General features: G+C 34.7%; 1 pseudogene; it reads right to left on the bottom strand.

The window, feature by feature from the left end:
• Positions 1-8,960: 8,960 nt before the first annotated feature.
• LOC118540913 (glyceraldehyde-3-phosphate dehydrogenase pseudogene) lies at positions 8,961-17,211 on the bottom strand (annotated as a pseudogene).
• Positions 17,212-18,865: the final 1,654 nt, after the last annotated feature.

The following is an 18,865-nucleotide window of genomic DNA, read 5'->3' as shown; positions in this document are numbered from 1 at the left end:
TCCTGGGGAGAGAAAGAGTTGGACAATGCATTTGATGTTCTGATTTTTCCAGTTACCACCCAAAGGATTAGTTTCTGTCTCTTGTAAAGAATAAAGACAAAAATGGTGGTTTGGACTAACACAAATATTTGAGAAGCCTACAAAATCTCTGACTGGTTGGATTGATGAACATCATCTCTTGTATGAGGCCAATCCACAAAGTGGAGAAAGGTGGCACTTTTGCCTAACATACAGATACTAACACAAGGAGTCAAGACAAATGAAAAAAAATAGAGAAACATGATCCCCCTCAAAAAAAGTCACAAGATAAAAATCCAGAAAATAATCTTAATGAAATGGAGGTATATGAATTACCTGACAGAGAATTAAAAATAACCATTAACAAAACACTCGTTATGCTCAATGTGCTCAGAATAATACATGAAAATAAAGTAAAAATTTGAACAAAGAGAAAAATGTTTAAAAAGAACTAAACATTAATTTTGGAGCTAAAGAATAGAACTGAATTGAAAAATTTAAGAGAGGAGTTCGATGTCAGACTAGACTGAGAAGAAAGAATTAGCTAACTTGAAGACATTTTAAGTTATTTAGAGGAGCAAAAAGAAAAAAAAGTGAGCAAGTTTAACGTATTCATGGGATATCAATAAGAAGACCAGTATATGCATTATGTGAGTCACAAAAGAAGAAATAAAGAGCCAAAAGCTTCTTCAAAGAAATAATGACTGAAAACTTTCTAAACCTGAGAAATAAAATGGACATCTAGATCCAGGAAACCCATACTGACAGAAATTATAATCAACTTGTCAAAAGTCAAAGACAATGAGAGAATTTTGAAAGCAGCAAGGGAAATAAGACTATCATGCACAAGGGATTCCCTGTAAGACTGCACACAGATTTTTTTTTTTAATAGAAATATTTTAGGCCTGAAGAGAGTAGGATGATTTACTCAAAGTGTTAAAGAAAAAAAAATGCCAAGCAAAAATCCTTACAGGCAAATTGGTCCATTAAAAATGAAGGAGAGAGAACAGCTTTATTAGATAAACAAAAGCTGAGGGAGTTAATCTCTACTTGATCAGTCTTAACAAGAGTTGCTATAGAGAGTTCTTCAAGTTGAAATAAAAAGCTAGGTAGCAACATGATAACTAAGTATAAAATTCATATTACTATAATGGAAGTAGGTAAATCACTTAATTCTAGTATAAAAGCTAAAAGACAAAAGTATTAAAGTAATTATATCTAAAAATATGTTAATGGATACAAACTAAAAACAGGTGTAAATTGCAACATAAGTAACAAAGTATATTTGGGGGGGAAGAAATAAAAGTGTAGGATTTTTCTATGAGATTTCAGTTTACAAAAGACTGTTATATTTTATGTGTGTTCCATGGTTACCACAAGTAAAATATCTATAGAAGTTACACAATAGAGAAAGAAAAAAGAAAGAAAGCATATCAATACAAAAAAATCAATGAAACACAAGGGAAGACAGCAAGAGAGAAATAGAGTGACAAATGAACTACAAGACAAACAGAACAATTAACAAAACTGATTTTAAATCTATTTACTTTCCTATCAATAATTACCTTAAATGTAAATGGAGTAAGCTGTCCAATCAAAAGCAATCAAAAGTGACTGGATGGATTAAAAAAATCCAACTATATGCTGGCTACAAGAGTCTCATTTTAGACTTATGAATACACATAAGCTGAAGATGAAAGGATAGAAAAGAAGCTTCTATGAAAATAGTAAACAAAAAAAAGCAGGAGTGGCTATACTTATATCACACAAAATAGACTTTAAGTCAAAAATTGTCACAAGAGACAAAGAAGCATATTAAATAATGATGAGTCAATTCAACAGGAAGATATAACAATTATAAATATGTAAGTACCCACTATCAGAACACCTAAATATATAAAGAAAACATATAGACTGAAAACATATTGATTGAATTGAAGGGAGAAATAGGCAGCAATATAGTAATAGTAGGAGAAATCAACACTACTCTTTCAATAATGGATAGAACAACCAAATAGAACATCAATAGAGAAACAGCAGACTTGAACACTATAGACCAAATGGACTTAACAGACATATACAAAATAAGCAGCAGAATAATAATCTCAAACACACATGGAATATTCTCTAGGATAGATTGCATGTTTCTCACAAAACAAGTCTTATCAAATTTTTAAAAAATTGCAACAATAACAAGTACCTTTTCCAAACACAATGGGATGAAACTAGGAATCAAAAGCAGAAGGAAAAATGGAAAATAGAAAAATTTGAAAATAAAGTATTTTGAACCAATGGGTCACAGAAGAAATCAAAGAGAAATTAGAAAATATCTTGAGAAAATGGAAATAAAAACATAACCTATCAAAACTTATGGGATGCAGCAAAAGTAGTACTAAGAGGAGTTTTTCATAATAAACATTAAAAAAAAGAAAGGAAAAAGATAAGAACAAAGATCTTACATAAACAACCTAAATTTACACCTCAGGGAACTAGAAAAAAAAAAAAAAGGACCAAACTAAGGCCAAAATTAGCAGAAGGAAGGAATTAATAAAGATTAGAGCAAATAAGCAAAATAGAGAATAGAAACAAAATAGAAAAAAATCAATAAAAGAATTGATTTTTTAAAAAGATAAAACTGACAAACTTTAGATTACCTAAGGAAAAAAGAGGACTCAAATAAAAATTATAAATGAAAGAGGAGACTTTACAGCTGATTTCACAGAAATAAAAAGGGTAAGAGCCTACTATGAATAATTATATGACAGCAAACTGGAAAAATTAGAAGAAATGGATAAATACCTATAAAAATACAACTTATCAAGACTTAATCATGAAGAAATAGAAACAGACCTATAAGTAATAAAGAGATTGAGTTTTCAGAAATTTCCCAACAAGAAAAGCCCAGGATCAGATGATGTAACTGGTGGATTTTACCATTTAAAGAAGAATTAATGCTAATCTTTCTCAAACACTTCCAAAAAATTGAAGAAGGGTACACACATCCAAACTCATATTTGAGGCCAGCATTATCTTGATATCAAAGACAGATAAGGATGCTGCAAGAAATAAAAGCTATAAGTCAATATCTCTGATAAATATAGATGCAAAAATCTTTAACAAAATTGTAGCAAACAATTCAATAGCACTTTAAAAGTTTCATACACCATGACTAAGTGGGATTTACCCCTGGATGCAAGGATAGTTCAACATATAGCTATCAACTTTAATAGAAGAATAAAAGTCATAGGATATTGTTGATAGATGAAAAAAAGGTGTTTTATAAAATTCACACTCTTTCATCATGAACACTCTTGACAGACTAGGAATAGAAGGAAATTACCTTAATATAACAAGGTCCAGATATGAAAAGGCAACAATGTCATACTCAATGGTGAAAACTTAATTTTTTTCCCCTCTGAAATGAGGCACAAGGCAAAGGTGCCCATTCTAGCCACTTCTATTCAACATTTTGAATGAGCTGAAGGCAGACGCTTAACGACTGATAGAACTTTTAGGTAAGAGGAGGAAATAAAAGACATCCAAATCAGAAAGACCTAAGTAAAATTGCCCGTTTGCAGATGACATAATCTTATACATTGAAAATCCTAAAGACTTAAAAAAAAAAAAAACCTGTTAAAACTAATAAATACATTCAGTAAATTTACAGGACACAAAATCGACATACAAAAATCAGTTGGGTTCCCACACACTAACAACAATCTGAAAAAGAAATCAAAAAAAGCACAATCATTTATAATACCATCAAAAATTTAACAAATAGTTAGAAGTAGACTTAACAAAGAAGGTAAAAGACTTGTACACCAAAAACTACCAAACACTGATGAAAGAAATTAAAGAAAACACAAGCAAATGGAAAGACACCCCATGTTGATGGTTTGGAAGACTTAACTCTGTTAAAATGTCCATGGTAATCAAAGTGATCTATAGATTCAATGCAGTAACTATCAAAATCCCAGTGGGATTTTTTTACAGAAATAGAAAAGGCAATTCTTAAATTCATATGAGACTACAAAGGAATCCAAATGTCCAAATCAAACCTGAGAAAAAAGAACAAAGCTGGAGGCATTGCACTTTCTGATTTCAGATTTTATTACAAAGCTACAGTAGTCAAATACGATGGTACTGACAAAAGAACATATGTATAGACCAATGGAACATAATAGAGAAATAAATCCACACATATATGGTTAACTGATCTTCAACAACAGTGCCAAAAATACAAAATAGAGAAAAGATGGCCTCTTCAATAAATGATGTTGGGAAAACTAGACAGCCACATTCAAAAGAATAAAATTGGAGCCATACCGTATACCTACACATAAATCAACTCAAAATTAATTAAAGACTTAAATGTAAGACCTGAAACTGTAGAACTCCTAGAAGAAATCATAGAGAAAAAGATTGACATTGGTCTTGGCAATATTTTTTTTGTTATGTCACCAAAATTATAGGCAACAAATACAAAAATAAACAAGTGAGGCTACATCAACTAGGCTTCTGCAAAGCAATGAAAAAATCAACTAAACAAAAAGGGAATCTATGGAATGGGACAAATATTTGATATAAACCAGGTATCTAGTAAGGGATTAATAGCTAAAATATATAATGAGGGGCGCCTGGGTGGCTCAGTCGTTAAGCGTCTGCCTTCAGCTCAGGTCATGATCCCAGGGTCCTGGGATCGAGCTCCGCATCGGGCTCCCTGCTCCACGGGAGGCCTGCTTCTCCATCTCCCACTCCCCCTGCTTGCTTCCCTCTCTCTCTGTGTCTCTCTCTGTCAAATAAATAAATAAAAATCTTTAAAATTAAAAAAAATATATATATATATAATGAATTTCTACAACTCAATAACAAAACACCCCCACCAATAACCCGATTTTTTAAAAAAAACTAAGGACTGAACTAGACATTTCTCCAAAGAAGATATGTAAACAACCAACAAATATATGAAAAGATGCTCACCATCACTAACTATCTAGAACTGCAAATCAAAACCACAATGAGATATTACCTCACACCTGTTGGGATGCCTATTATCAAAGAGACAGAAACCAAAAAGTATTGGTGAGGATGTGGAGAAATTGGAGTCTTCCTTCACTGTTGTTGAGAATTCAAAATGGTACAGCTTCAATGGAAAACAGTATGAAAGTTCCTTAAAAAACTAAAAATATAACCACTGTATGATTCAGCAATCCCACTTCTGACTATTTAACTAAAATAATTGAAATTGGGATCTTGAAGATATATTAGCACTCCCATGTTCACTGCAGCACTACTTACAATAGCCAACATGTGGAAACAACCTAAATGTCCATCAATAGATGAACAGATAAAGACAATGCGATATATACCCACAAAGAATTATCATCCACCTTAAAAAAGAAAGAAATCCTGAAATATGTGACAACATGAATGAAAGTTAAAGACATTATCCTAAGTGAAATAAGCCAGTCGCAAAAAAGACAAACACTGATTCCACTTCTATCAGGTATCTAAAATAGTCACTCATAGAAGCAGAGGCAAGAATGGTTGCCAGGGGCTGAAGGGAGGGATAATTGGGGAGGTGCTAATCAAAGGGTATCTAGTTTGTTATTCAAGACAAATATGTTCTAGAGAACTGCTATACAACATTTTGCCTATAGTTAGTCATACTGTATTGTACATGTAAACATCTATTAAGAAGGTAGATCCCCTGTTAATTTTCTCACCACAATCAGAAAAAAAAAGTCAATCCTTGCCCTCAATATGTCAGTTGTGGAAGACTAAGTTATGTGAATTCATCAGTAGGCATTCCATTTTTCCTAAAAACGTAGAGCTGATAATCAGTTTCTGTGGCTTTAGGTAGTTTTCACAAACATAGATGTCAGTTGGAAGTACTGTGGTTATAATTGTGTTGATCCCTCTTTAACATATGCTGTCTCTCCCATTCTCTCCTGTTTGTTTTTCTTCAAAACTCCCTTTACTTTACTGACTGCAGGCATTCTTTTCCCATTACTCCTTTAATTTATCTTCTTTACTTCTAAGAAGTTGCTATCTTTAAACTTTCCTACCTATTCCAGGACTTCCTTCTCTGAGAACTTTCCCACAGGTGGAAGACTAACTCATCTCAATTTAATTATCACTCCCTCATGAAGGATGACTGAAGCAATTATACCAAGGGTGGATCCTTGAACCTGACTGGATTGGACAATCTTCTTTGATAATTTTGGATTAAAATACAGAAATCCTAGCACTCTTTAATGTTGATTGTAATAAGTAGATAAATAACTAGCAAAGAAAGACAGACATTAGAAAAACCTAACTTCCAACCAGGAGCCAGTGGGAGGAGTGGAAGAAAAAGAATCCTTGAAACTGTCAGCTTTCTAGTTCCTGGTGCTAGTCCTTGGAAAGATCTGGTTGAACTTTTAGGTCTTGCATTCTCTGAGAAACTTATGTATCCTTGAGATATTTTCTTAATTGCAACATAGTTGTAGTGAGATTGTGTAATTTTCAGTCAAAAGAACCCTGACTTTGGGTCTTTTGCCTCTTTTCTAGATCTTTTACTTCCCCTCTCTGCCCTTTCTGACATTTTTTTTGGGGGGGGGGTCTGACATAATCCTCTCTACTGACATTTATTTTCTCTTCCTTCCCTCTTGCCTCTTAATTTCTATTCATGGTTTAAGTTTCTTTTTCTACTCTGCTTTCTCCTGGCATGGTACTTCTGACCCTTACGTGCCTGATGTTAACATAATTCTCTATAGTTTCTAGGTCCATTCTCATCTCATTGCTTTTTATCTTTCTTAATCACTATTTCCTACTCTTGAATCTAATGAGGCTTGGACTTATACCTAAGTCTTTGTTTAGGTTTTTTAAGCTCTGCAACTTCCCATCTATATGAGGTAGAAACCTACAGTGTTATATTACAAAAGGAAAAGTAAAGGAAAAATGCTATTTCTAAATATATAAGCATACTACAAAAGGATAAATACTGTATAGTTCTTTCTCAAGACAATTTACTAAAATCCATTTCATTTTTTCTTTTAGTCAAAGAAAATTAAACAATTCTCGAATGCTTTGAGGTCAATGTGTCATGTCTTGACTATAGCATACAGACCAAAATGATCAGCTTGCACTATGTGAGAATCTGGTAAGTAAGGTTTAATCTTGTCCTCAATTAAAACACCACTACTTAATTGTCATTCAGTGTTCTTGCAGAAGCTGAAAATATGCATATGAGAGAAATTTCCATGAAGGTAATGTTTATAGTCATTTCTGGGTTAAAAAACAAGATTTATTTCACTTTATGGGAATGTATTTCCTGACATTTGTCCTATTGCATTATGATCAAAGGACTATAGTGCTGAATGTGGGAACTTCTCCAGGAAGGCTGACTGTAAGTGATTATATAAAGTTCTAAGCAAAGGCAATCTCCAATATGCACTGACTGTCAGAAACCTTTTGCATGTTACATATTGCTGAATAGAGCAGGTTTCTGCCTACTGGGATTCCACAGGAGATTTTGGATTGTTTTCTAAGTATAAAGATAAGTAGGTATGCTGCTGCCAATAAACTTGAACCCAAAGAGATGAACCTGTTCAAATCATATTCACGGATGTTGATTACATTTTCTTTTATAGACAGGCGAGGATTTTGCTGGCAAATATGAAACCAAAGTTGGTTTTCAGATCTATGACCTCTAACCTACCAGGTAAGGAAATTGGCCTCAGTACTCATGGAACTCTCTGAGCCATATTTTGAACCTCTTATATGGGAACCACTGAGTTGAGTATGTTTATATCGCTATTGTTAATGAGGTATAATGTTAGATTTTTTTATGCTAAGTCCTTGCTGAGGAGTGACTTTAGGATATGACATGAAATTATGTACATTTCTTACATTTATTGATTTTCATCCACATAAAAAATAGAAATACTCAAAAAGATTTGCAGTAAGAAGTTTTACACACCAGAATTTTTATGACTTAATCATTAATGCTCAAATATCTTTTCCTCAGAGAGAGGCTTTCCAATTCAGCTTTTCTACAAGAGAGACTCCCCATTACCATGTATACCCATATCTTACCTTTATGTTCTTTATAGCACATGCCATTCCTTTATATGTATAGAGAGGTCATCTGTGTATTGCTCTTTCGTCAGCTAGAACATTAGTTCCACGAAGGTAGGGCTTTTTGTCCTTTTTGTTCCCTACTTTATCATCTAGCCAGAAAAGATTCTAACTTGGTGAGTGAATGAATCATAGCATTAGCTATCATGATTTAAAAAAGAAGAAAAAGAAAAAGAGAAGTAAATTAACTGATTCACAATGGGAAGAATGTTGAATAACCTAGTGTAAATTCATAGCTTAAACCATTAAAACCTATTATACATTTATAGCTTAAGCCATTTTTGTAATGAAGAGATTTTTAAAAATTTTTTTAACATTATGTGAATAAAGCAAGACTTAGAATTGTATATATAACATGATAACAGTGTATATATGTATACTTGGTGGGGACTGAGGAAAAGCATTCCAAAATATTTATAGCACATGTGCTTAGATGGAAAGACATCACATATTTTATTTCTAAATATTTTGCAATTATTATTTACCAACTATGGCCACAAGAATTGAGGCAAAAAGGAAGAAAAGGAAAAAAATATAGTAGTGAGTGAGAACTGAGTATTACAGATAGATCAGTGATCATGCTAAGGCACTATAAATATGAAGACTTTACTAATAGTAGTACATGATGTTTTTTGAGCACTCACTATGTGTAAGTATTGTTTGAAGTTTGTTTTTTGGGGGGTTCAGTATACTTTATTGATGACACATGACAAACTAGGGCTCCCCAAGCCCCTCCCCTTCTTCAGGGGGTCTGGGATGGAAACTGTGTAGAGGTCATGAGATTCTTGGTGTGTTAGGGGATGAGTTGGGGCAAGGACTCCTCAGAAGCTGAGGGCCTCTCTCTTCCTCCTGCTCTCTCTGGGGCTGGTTGTCCAGGGCCTCTTACTCTTTGAGGTCATGTGGACAAAATTCGTTGCCATACCAAGAAATAAGCTTGACAAAGTGGTCATTGAGAGCAATGCCAGCCCCAGCATTGAAGATAAAAGAATGGGTGTCACTGTGAAAGTCACAGGAGACAACCGGTCCTCAGTGTAGCCCAGGATGCCTTTGAGGGGGTCCTCCAAGGCCTGCTTCACTACCTTCTTGATGTCATCATATTTGGCAGCTTTCTCCAGGCAGCAGGTCAGACCCACAACTGACACATTGGGGGTGGGGACATGGGAGGCCACGCCAGTGAGCTTCCCATTCAGCTCAGGGATGACCTTGCCTACAGCTGTGGCAGTGCAGGGATGATGTCCTGGGCAGCCCCTTGGCCACCACTCCACAGCTTCCCAGAGGGGCCATCCATGGTCTTCTGGGTGGCAGTGATGGCCTGGACTGTGGTCATGAGTCCCTCCACAATGCCAAAGTTGTCAGGGATGACCTTGGCCAGAGGGGCCAAGCAGTTGGTGATGCAGAAGTCATTGCTGACAACCTTGAGGGAGTTATCATACTTCTTGTAGTTCATGCCCATCACTAACATGGCATCAACAGAAAGAGCAGAGATGATGACCCTCTTGGCCCCACCCTTCAAGTGAGCCCCAGCTTTCTTCATGGTGCTAAGACCCCAGTGGACTCTACAACATACTCAACACTAGCATCACACCATTTGATGTTGGTGGGATTCTTGCTCCTGGAAGATGGAGATGGGCTTTCCCTTGATGACAAATTTCCCATTCTCAGCCTTGACTGTGCTGTTGACTGTGCTGTTGACTTTGCTGTGGGAGGAATCATACTGGAACATGTAGACCATATAGTTGAGGTCAATGAAGGGGTCATTAATGACAATATACACTTTGCCAGAGATAAAAGCAGCCCTGGTGACCAGGTGCCCAATATGGCCAAATCCATTCACTCTGACCTTCACCACGTGTCTCTGGCACTACACCAGAAGATGCAGCTGTCTGTTATTTGGGGAGGAGCAGAGAGCCTAAAGTTCTTTACAGAAATAAAATTGTTTAATTCTCATAATTACTAAAAGAGGTCAGTGTTCTACTTCTTGTTATTATCATCATTGTCATCCCCACTGTTTAGATAGAACCCAGAGAGGTCATACTACTTCCCGCAGTTGTCCAGCTGAGAGCTGGTGGACCTGAGATTTGCTCTGATTCAGGATCTGTAGTCTTAACTTCTGATTAAGAATAAGAAAGGGAGTAACTGTTTCTGAAATAAGAATAAAGAAGAAAATATAATTTCCTTCATGAATTTATATCTTATTTATTTTTTTAAAAAACAAAGCAGTGTAAAATGTTTTGTTTACTATTTAAAATGGCTTATTTGGGTTTAGCCAAACATATAGAGCAATCTTGAGTATTTGGACATGAATGAGCAAATTGCTGCTAGAATGTAAATTGATAAGTTATAGGACACATATTGTGTTATAATTATAGGGTTTTAGTAACATGACAGGCTACTCAGTACAGCAAGCGGCCTTAATAATAACTCAGAACTCTGGATATACACAGCCTCAGGTTGTTGTTTTTTTTAAAATCTATAAGCTATTAGGACTTTGTAGCTAGACACCATTTTGAAGTAGTCTGAAAACTCTTTTTTCAATGTTTAACTTCATAATGTTCACCCTTTTCATAAAATGCAACAAAACACCTATAACTCTATCATTATGTGGTAGAAAGAATATGAGCTTTGGAATTAAACTGGTTTGGGTTTGACTCTAATGAACATTTCACTCTGTGATAGGATTCATGATGCACAATATCTAGTATATGATTTATAATGGCAGTTCAGGTGAGAGGTTTGCATATTTCACTAATGTTTAGAATATATGCCATTGTAGTTCCATAGAACTAAATGATCCAGTTGTCATTTTCAAAATTTAGAATCCTGGGTATTTATTATTTAGTGATTATAACAAATGGATTAATTATATAACTATAAAAGTGACTGAAGGCACAGCTGACAGTTGAAAATGCCTTTACAAAACCTATACCTGATTCTGTTCTCAGTAAAAACAGTTCAGGAAATTTAATTTAGGATGCCAGGTGGCACAATAGGTTATACATTAACTTGTCCCCTCTGGAAAATTAAATTTGAATTTGGCTCTGGTCACAAATGAAATGAGTCATTTGGTACATGCCACTAAGGATACTCACAAAGCCAAAATGACATTTCATTGAAAAATCACCTGTTAAGAAAAATGTCTGCAGTCACTGGGGACATTTTGAAGAAAAATAAACAAATGCGTAAGGCAAAAAGAAAGGGATCTAAGGGGCTACTGTGAATTACAGTCCTGCTGAAAATCTGGAGGAAGGAAAGTGCTATAACACTTATGAGCTTATATTCAGCTACGAATCTAAATTTTAGCCCGTACTTCCTATTTTTTCCCAGTTTCCGGATTGTAGGAGATTATTCACTTATTTCCCAAAGAAAATTGGCTTTTATCCTTGTCACAGTTTTACCCAAATGTCAGTTTGTATCAAATTATCATGGATTACTGAGCTCACTGCAAGGAACCATCTAATTGTGATTCTAAACCATATGTTTAGTTCTTCCCGTTCCTTTCAGGTAAATAAATAATATAATTATAAGGACTATTCTTTCCTCTTTTAAGGGACTAAGAAAATGTGCAATTGACAGACTTCAGTGATAACCTTAATTTGGAATTAATGCTTATTCCTTTCATTGTTACATTTTTGTCCATGTAATAATCACATAGTAAGTATTTAGACAGATGAGGAGATTAATAATGGTCAAATTCCCAGCACAAACATCAAAGCTCTGTTTCTTTATATTCACTATTGGAGAAATATAGTACACAAATAGTAAAATCATCTTAGTTCCTATTTTAGGTGTTTTGTACTGGATTCTAAATAGACACTGTCAATTCACTGTTTTAGGGTCTCCACACTTGAGAGGACTCCGCTTTCTGAGTCAGGCCATGCCCATTAATATTCTACTAAAACTAATATCCAAGCCATACCGTCTCATGACTGCTTTCAGTCCCCTTTCTAATAGTTGATGCTTTCAAGGTCCCAGTGGTCCTGGGCATATAAACTGCCAGGCCTGCTCATGCTGGGGCAAAAGAAGATCATCTCTAGCCTACAGTTTTACCTCAGCAGGCAAATTCTTGACCATTCTTCTTTATCACTGGAGAAAGCTTATGTTAAAAATTTATACCATGACTAGGCAATGTTAATGACAAAAATTTATTCACTGTATCCCTGGTTTTTATTCCCAACAGTACTTGCTAAGCATAGGTCCTTGCTTAATTGCTTAGCAATCTTATTAGACCTTAAACAAATGGACAAACCTCACTCTAAGTAGAATAAGTCAATAGAGGGCCATGCAGCAAGATCTACCAAAAAAACCCCCAAAAAGCCATAGGATTTGCATATGTTAATTCATTCTTCCTAAGTGCAAATATGCAAATGTAGTTTTATGAAAAGAACGCGTTGCTCTCTGGCAAACCTTGTAGGAACAATGGCCCTAAATTTATTAATATTCTCTATTCACATAGAAAGAAGTCATTGCAATTGGAATAACTGTAAAAAAAAAAAACCCATAATAGCAAATCAAAATAAACATGCACACATGGATATATCCAACTCTTCTATAAACAAGACAAAAAAAGAGCTTTATAAGCATAGCTTCTCTTTTATATGGCCTAAATGAAATTTATATTCTTTGTATTTATTAGTCTTATCTTAGGAACCCTAAAAACTAAAAATTATTGTTGGTTTTGTGTGGTAACATCTAGACTTTTATTCTCTAGGAAGGGCACAATATAGACAATAGAGAACTTTCTCTGCAGTTTTCAAGTGTAATGGGTGAAATTGTGATTTTGCTTTGATTATTTTCAGTTTTTTTAAATCTGACTTAAAGAGTCTGGCAATTATGGAAACAATGAAAGACAAAAGTTGGCAACATGTATTGTCTCACTTCTAGGAGATAGGTATTGAGTATGAGCCACTGTAAACAAAAATTTTCTTAGACCTCCGCTTGATTACATATTTCTACCTTAGACATTCTGGAAATAAATGCCACTTTTCAATGATAGGCATAAAAACTTTCAATTCACTGTCTAAATATTTTTTCAGCTACCAAATTGAAAAGCAATTGGCAGTTTTATTAAATGTTAAATCCAGCCTTAGTTTTTCAGAGCTTCTTTTGTTACTTTTAAAATAGAATTCCAAATGTTTAACCAGAAGTTTTGAAAACACTTTAAAATCAATAGTGAATAGAAAAGTAGCTCTGTGGGACTTTCAGAATATATTTCCTTAGTCATACCTTTATAGAAACCATTTCTAAGGATTGGAAAGAGTATACTGTGTCTGAGTTGGCATTTGAGGTTAGCATTACAATGAGAATATTACTATATTATGTTTTCCAATTATTTAAAATTCTCTGAGATTTATGACTCAGTTTGTTGGAAACTTTGAGATATCCTATCAACATAGTTATTTTTAATCAATTTGTTTTAATATACATTTAATTAATTGTGACATATATATAAACGTCATCTGGCTTATTTTAAATACAATTGGGTCATGAAATTCCTTTGCTTAAACTCCTTCAGTAAATCCCTGTTGCTTTTAAGATAAACACACACATATATTTCTTTCCAGGTTCTGGCTTATAAGCACCAAAATGACTTTGGCTATTAAAAAAAAAAAGTTAAACTTATTGGAGGGCCTGCACTAATAATGGGTAGCTAATGGAGAATTTTGGAAGACCTACAGTAACAAAGTCTGGAATTCCAAAAATCAGAAAGAACAGAAGTTATCCTTTATAAATGACAGTCTCTGGGGGCAGCACAGCCTATCAGTTGGAGTATAGCCTCTGAAGCCAGCCTGAGTTTGAATTCTGGCTCTGCTGCTTCCTACTTCCAGCTTGTTTAAGTTACTTAACCTCTCTGTGGCTCAGTTTTCTCTGTAAATAGGAATAACAGTACCTAATCATAAGGGTTGGTATTAGGCTAGGGAAAGCTATGCTCTGATAACAAATAACTCCTCCAAATCTCACTAACTTAAAAACAAAGATTCATTTTATGCTCATGGAACATGTTCATTTATGGGTTGGCTAGGTGACAGCTCCATGTTTTTGTCATCCAGACTTCTATATCCAGGCTGAAGGAAGAGATATTCTCTGGAGCATTGTAAATGGCCATTAAGAGAGGGCTGGAGGGTATCATATTGGTAACTAGTTGGTAGTCCTAAACGTGACACATATCCTTTCTACTTACAACTCACTAGCCAAAACTGGTCACTTGGTTATATCAGAAAGACATCAGGGAGTGCAATCTTACTGAGCCCAGAATATTTGGCAAAGAGCACCAATGACTAATGAATTTCCTAAATGGGTTAGTATTTGTAAAACACTTAGAGCTGGACTTGGCACATATTAAGACCTATATATGTGTACTTACTAAATAAAATACATAGGGTATTTCTATGTATGGTCACAGTCAAAGCTAACTTTAATAAATGTCAACCATCTTATTTCTTTACATCATTCATTTCAGATAAAACATCCAAGGCTGAACTTTAGGTACTTTCATATACCCTTACTGCTGATAAGTATCATTTCTCTGTTTCCATAGGGAGAAATGGAAAAAATACATGTTGTTTCCTCTTTTACCAGAACGAGAGTTCAATGTTGATGATTGCTCAAACCATGAAATGTTAACAAAATTTCTCTGTTGGTTACTTGATTTCCTCATATATCTTTCTACCTAAACTACGTCTCTAAAAATAATACTTCCCCATAACATAACCAATCTTAAAATTGCAAACATACCCAGTTCTCTCCAGAAAAGCAAACAATCCAAAATCTCATCAGTTACCATAGACAGCCCCAAGAGTCTAGGTTTCTAAGTCCAAGACTTCTAGGTGACACCTTTTATTTCCTTAAATCTATTATTATCCCATCTCAATAAAAATGATCTACAAATGCTAGTGGAAGAAAGAGAGAAAAGAAGGAAAAATGCAAGCAGAGACAATACCCTTACTTTGTGCAGTCGTAGTCCTCTTCTGTCTTGGGGTCACAGCATTTATGACTTTTTAACCCTATTATCAACTCATTATTACTTTTGCCTTTAGCCAGAACCTTGACTATGTTTGTTTTATTTGTTTCAACTTGTAAGGATGATGCAGAATATTCTTGTGAGATCTGATCCTATTTGTAATGGATTATAGCAGTCTTCCATTGTCTTTATTAACTAAACAGGTGACATTAGGGGAGTCTCTGGTTCCATTCATGCTTCAATTCACTCAATATATATTTTTTAATAACTCATATATTTTAGGCACTCTTCTATACAGTGGGATACTTTGGTGGGCAAAACAAATCTCTGTGTCCCTGAGTCACTAACATTCAAGAATGAAATAATGTGTAATACATAATATAGAACATTAAATACTAATAAATAAGTAAATTTTATATAATGTTAAAATGTAGTAAGTATGAAAGAGGGAATATGTAGAGAAGCATAAACAGGGCTGAAATTCCTGTAGGGAAATTAGAACCCAGTTTTCCTTAAAACAGATCCATTGCCCATGGCAACTCTGTAACCTTCAGCTTAGGATTGCTCACTGAGTGACATGCAGAACCTCAACTGGCCAAGTAGCAATATCAGTTTTTAATTGGTAGAAATATCATTTCAGTTACATAAAACAAACAAGTGGGTCATTTACTTTCCTAGGGGCAGGTACATGTCAAACTCCACGCTAGGAGACCTAACACACGAGTTCTGGCTATGAGAGAAAGACAACATACATAAAGACCATGTAGCACATCCTCTAGGCATATGATAGTATCCAAACCTAAAAATGATTTGAATTCTTATGCTGGAAAAAAAATTAATAGAAATTTCATCATTTTATAATACCAGCTGCTTCTTGATCATCAGCTAACTGATAAGGCCTATGAATCATAATTCTGAATTTCATTTTTTCCATAACACAATTTCCTTAAGGTGATGATATCATCATACCAGAAGAATGGATAAGGCATTTAGCAAGTCTACAAACATTTGTGCTTGTATAACATGATGAGCAGAGAAACATCTAATCTAGAATATATGCCTCTTTCATGTCCTCTCCATAATGGAAGGTGTACAATGTCATATGCTTAATATCAGGTATCTAGTTGGCTGCACCCTTTGGGGTATGTTAGTGAGTTGGGGGTACAGGGGTGGTGCTATCTTTTCTGGAAAATTGTGTTCTTGTGTGTGGTATAGCAAGGTCAGCATTGAGTCAAAGACTGTGATTTTGAGCTGATGAATATTGTTCCTTAATCTAAAATAACCACTTTATTTAATAACCCACTGGAAAAACTGTCAGGTGGCTAGAATGAGACTGAATGATACGGTGTCTCTCCAGTGGAGAGGGTATTTGGCAAACATTCACAGAGAACAAAAATATGTCTGCACTCTAAACTCACCCTAAAAGGTCCAGGAATATCCTTCTTCCTCTGAACTCTCTTTAAAATGTTCTAATCTTGTTCTTTCTAAGTTCTTAAAGGAGCTCAGCACTGTCCAACTGATCTGTCGTGATGAAAATATTTTGTACAATTGTCTAATATGTTAGTCACTAGATGCATGTAACTACTGAGCATTTAAAGTACAACTAGTGTGACTGAAGAGCTAAATTTTTAAAATTGGATTTCCAGCTTTATTAGCCACATGTGGCTGGTGGCTCCTGCATTGGGCAGGACAGCAGACAAACCTCCCCACAGACCTTGCTTATATTTCTGCTTAGAGCTTTTTTATTTATTATCAAAAGTTTTACTCTAGAAAAATTTCTCCACTTTACTGAACTTCACGTCTCCCCTGTTCTACAGCTGGCATAACACTAGTAAGTGGAGGAGTTACTATTATGTCAGTCACAAAATTATGAAGCCAGGATTTGAACCCAAGCAGTCTTTCCTATAGAGACTACGCTCTTCACTCAGAGCTAGCCTGCCTCTAACCTACCCAGTGATTCAATCAGCAAGTTGAGAATCATACTGACCCTTCTCTGCCTCTCCTATTTCACATCCATGGGGTTATATATTCCTGTCAATTATACCTCCAAAGTTCTCCCAAATCTGTTGTTCACATTTCATTCCCTTTGCTTCCACTATGTCAATCTTCATCATCTTTCTCCTGGATTTAAAATTAGGTATCTCTTCATTTGTCTATTAATATCACCTGTTGTTGTGCCTGGTCACTAGGAGCAATGGGTACATGTCTCCAAATGTTTTGTGTATGATCTAACTGCCACAGTGCTCATCTCTAATTCACACTCCAGTTGTCACCAGAGTAATTTTCTGTAACAAAAAATCTGGTTCTGTATCCTATCATACAAGTCCTTCATTATCTAACTTCTACCACTTTACCTTTACCAATCTTTTCTCTATTCAGCCCACCTCCTACCACTTTCTCAGTTGTTACCTAGAGACCTAATACAAAGTCATTCTATTATTACAGTCTTTCTGTTTGTGTTTTCTCTATCTGGAACATCCTTGACAACTCTTACTTGAATTTATAAGGCTCCATACATAATCCTAACACTGGTGACCATTTATAGAAGATCTATTATGAATCAGTACCTGGACCTATATTTTAAATCCTTGCAGCAACACTTTGCAATAGGTCTAATTCTGTGACACGTATGAAGAAATTGAGGCTCAGAGAGTTAACATCATGTGTCCAAATTCATAGTGAGCTGTCAGATTTGAATCTCTAGTTCAAATACAGCACCTTTTGTATACAATATCTATTTTACACCTTGATCCTTCCTGGAATTTTTTCTTATGTGCCCAAGTTCTCTTAAATTATAAAGTATCCAAGTTTTCTTAAATTATAACATATGCTTGCTTGTATTAAGTGGCCCTTCCCTGTTCTTTATAACATCATGCTTCTTTTTTTTTTATAATTGTTACATTGTATTCCAATTATATTTCTTATCTAGAGAATATCATATTAATCTTTGTGTGTGTGGCCCATAGTAAGAACTCAATATTTGCAGAATGAATAAATGAATTAATAGAATTTGCAATACCTATCTTCAAAGTTGGTTCTTTTTTATTTTTAGATCTGTAGTATTTTTCCTAGGATTTCCACACTCTTCTGGATACTAAAAGGTAGAGAAAAGGGTTTAACCCTCCATTACCTCACTTCATTTAACTCTCTACATGAAACTATTCTCTTTATATTAATTTTAATTTTCTAACGTTTTGTGTTATTATAATTGCTGAATGCCAAATTTTTGACTCCAATACTATAATGTGGGATTTATTGTTGGACATTATACATCACATGAGAGCACGCATGTTTACCTCACTAGTATGTATTTAGAACAAAGCTATCTTTTACCCACAGAAAATGTTTGATAAATATTTGAAGATGGACCCATAAAAAACCCCAAATAACCAAAACGATCTTGAGAAAGAATAACTAACCTGGAGGCATCATGCTCCCTGATTTCAAACTATATCACAGAGCTATAGTAATCAAAACAATATGGTATTGGCATAAAATTAGACACACAGACAGATGGAACAAAATAAGGAGTCCAGAAATCATCCCATGCATACATAGTAAATTAATCTATGAAAAATAACAGGTAACAATATACAGGTGGGATGGCATCAACTTAAAAATCTTCTGCACAGAAAAGGAAACATTACCACACACAAAAAATGGCAACCTACTGAAGGGGAAAAAATATTTGCATACCATGTATCAGATAAGAGGTCAATATCCAAAATATATAAAGAACTCATACACCTTAATAACAAACAGAACAAC

Source organism: Halichoerus grypus, chromosome 6 (assembly GCF_964656455.1).
Source record: "Halichoerus grypus chromosome 6, mHalGry1.hap1.1, whole genome shotgun sequence".
NCBI classification, from domain to species: domain Eukaryota; kingdom Metazoa; phylum Chordata; class Mammalia; order Carnivora; family Phocidae; genus Halichoerus; species Halichoerus grypus.
This window is presented reverse-complemented; position numbering and strand designations above follow the sequence as displayed.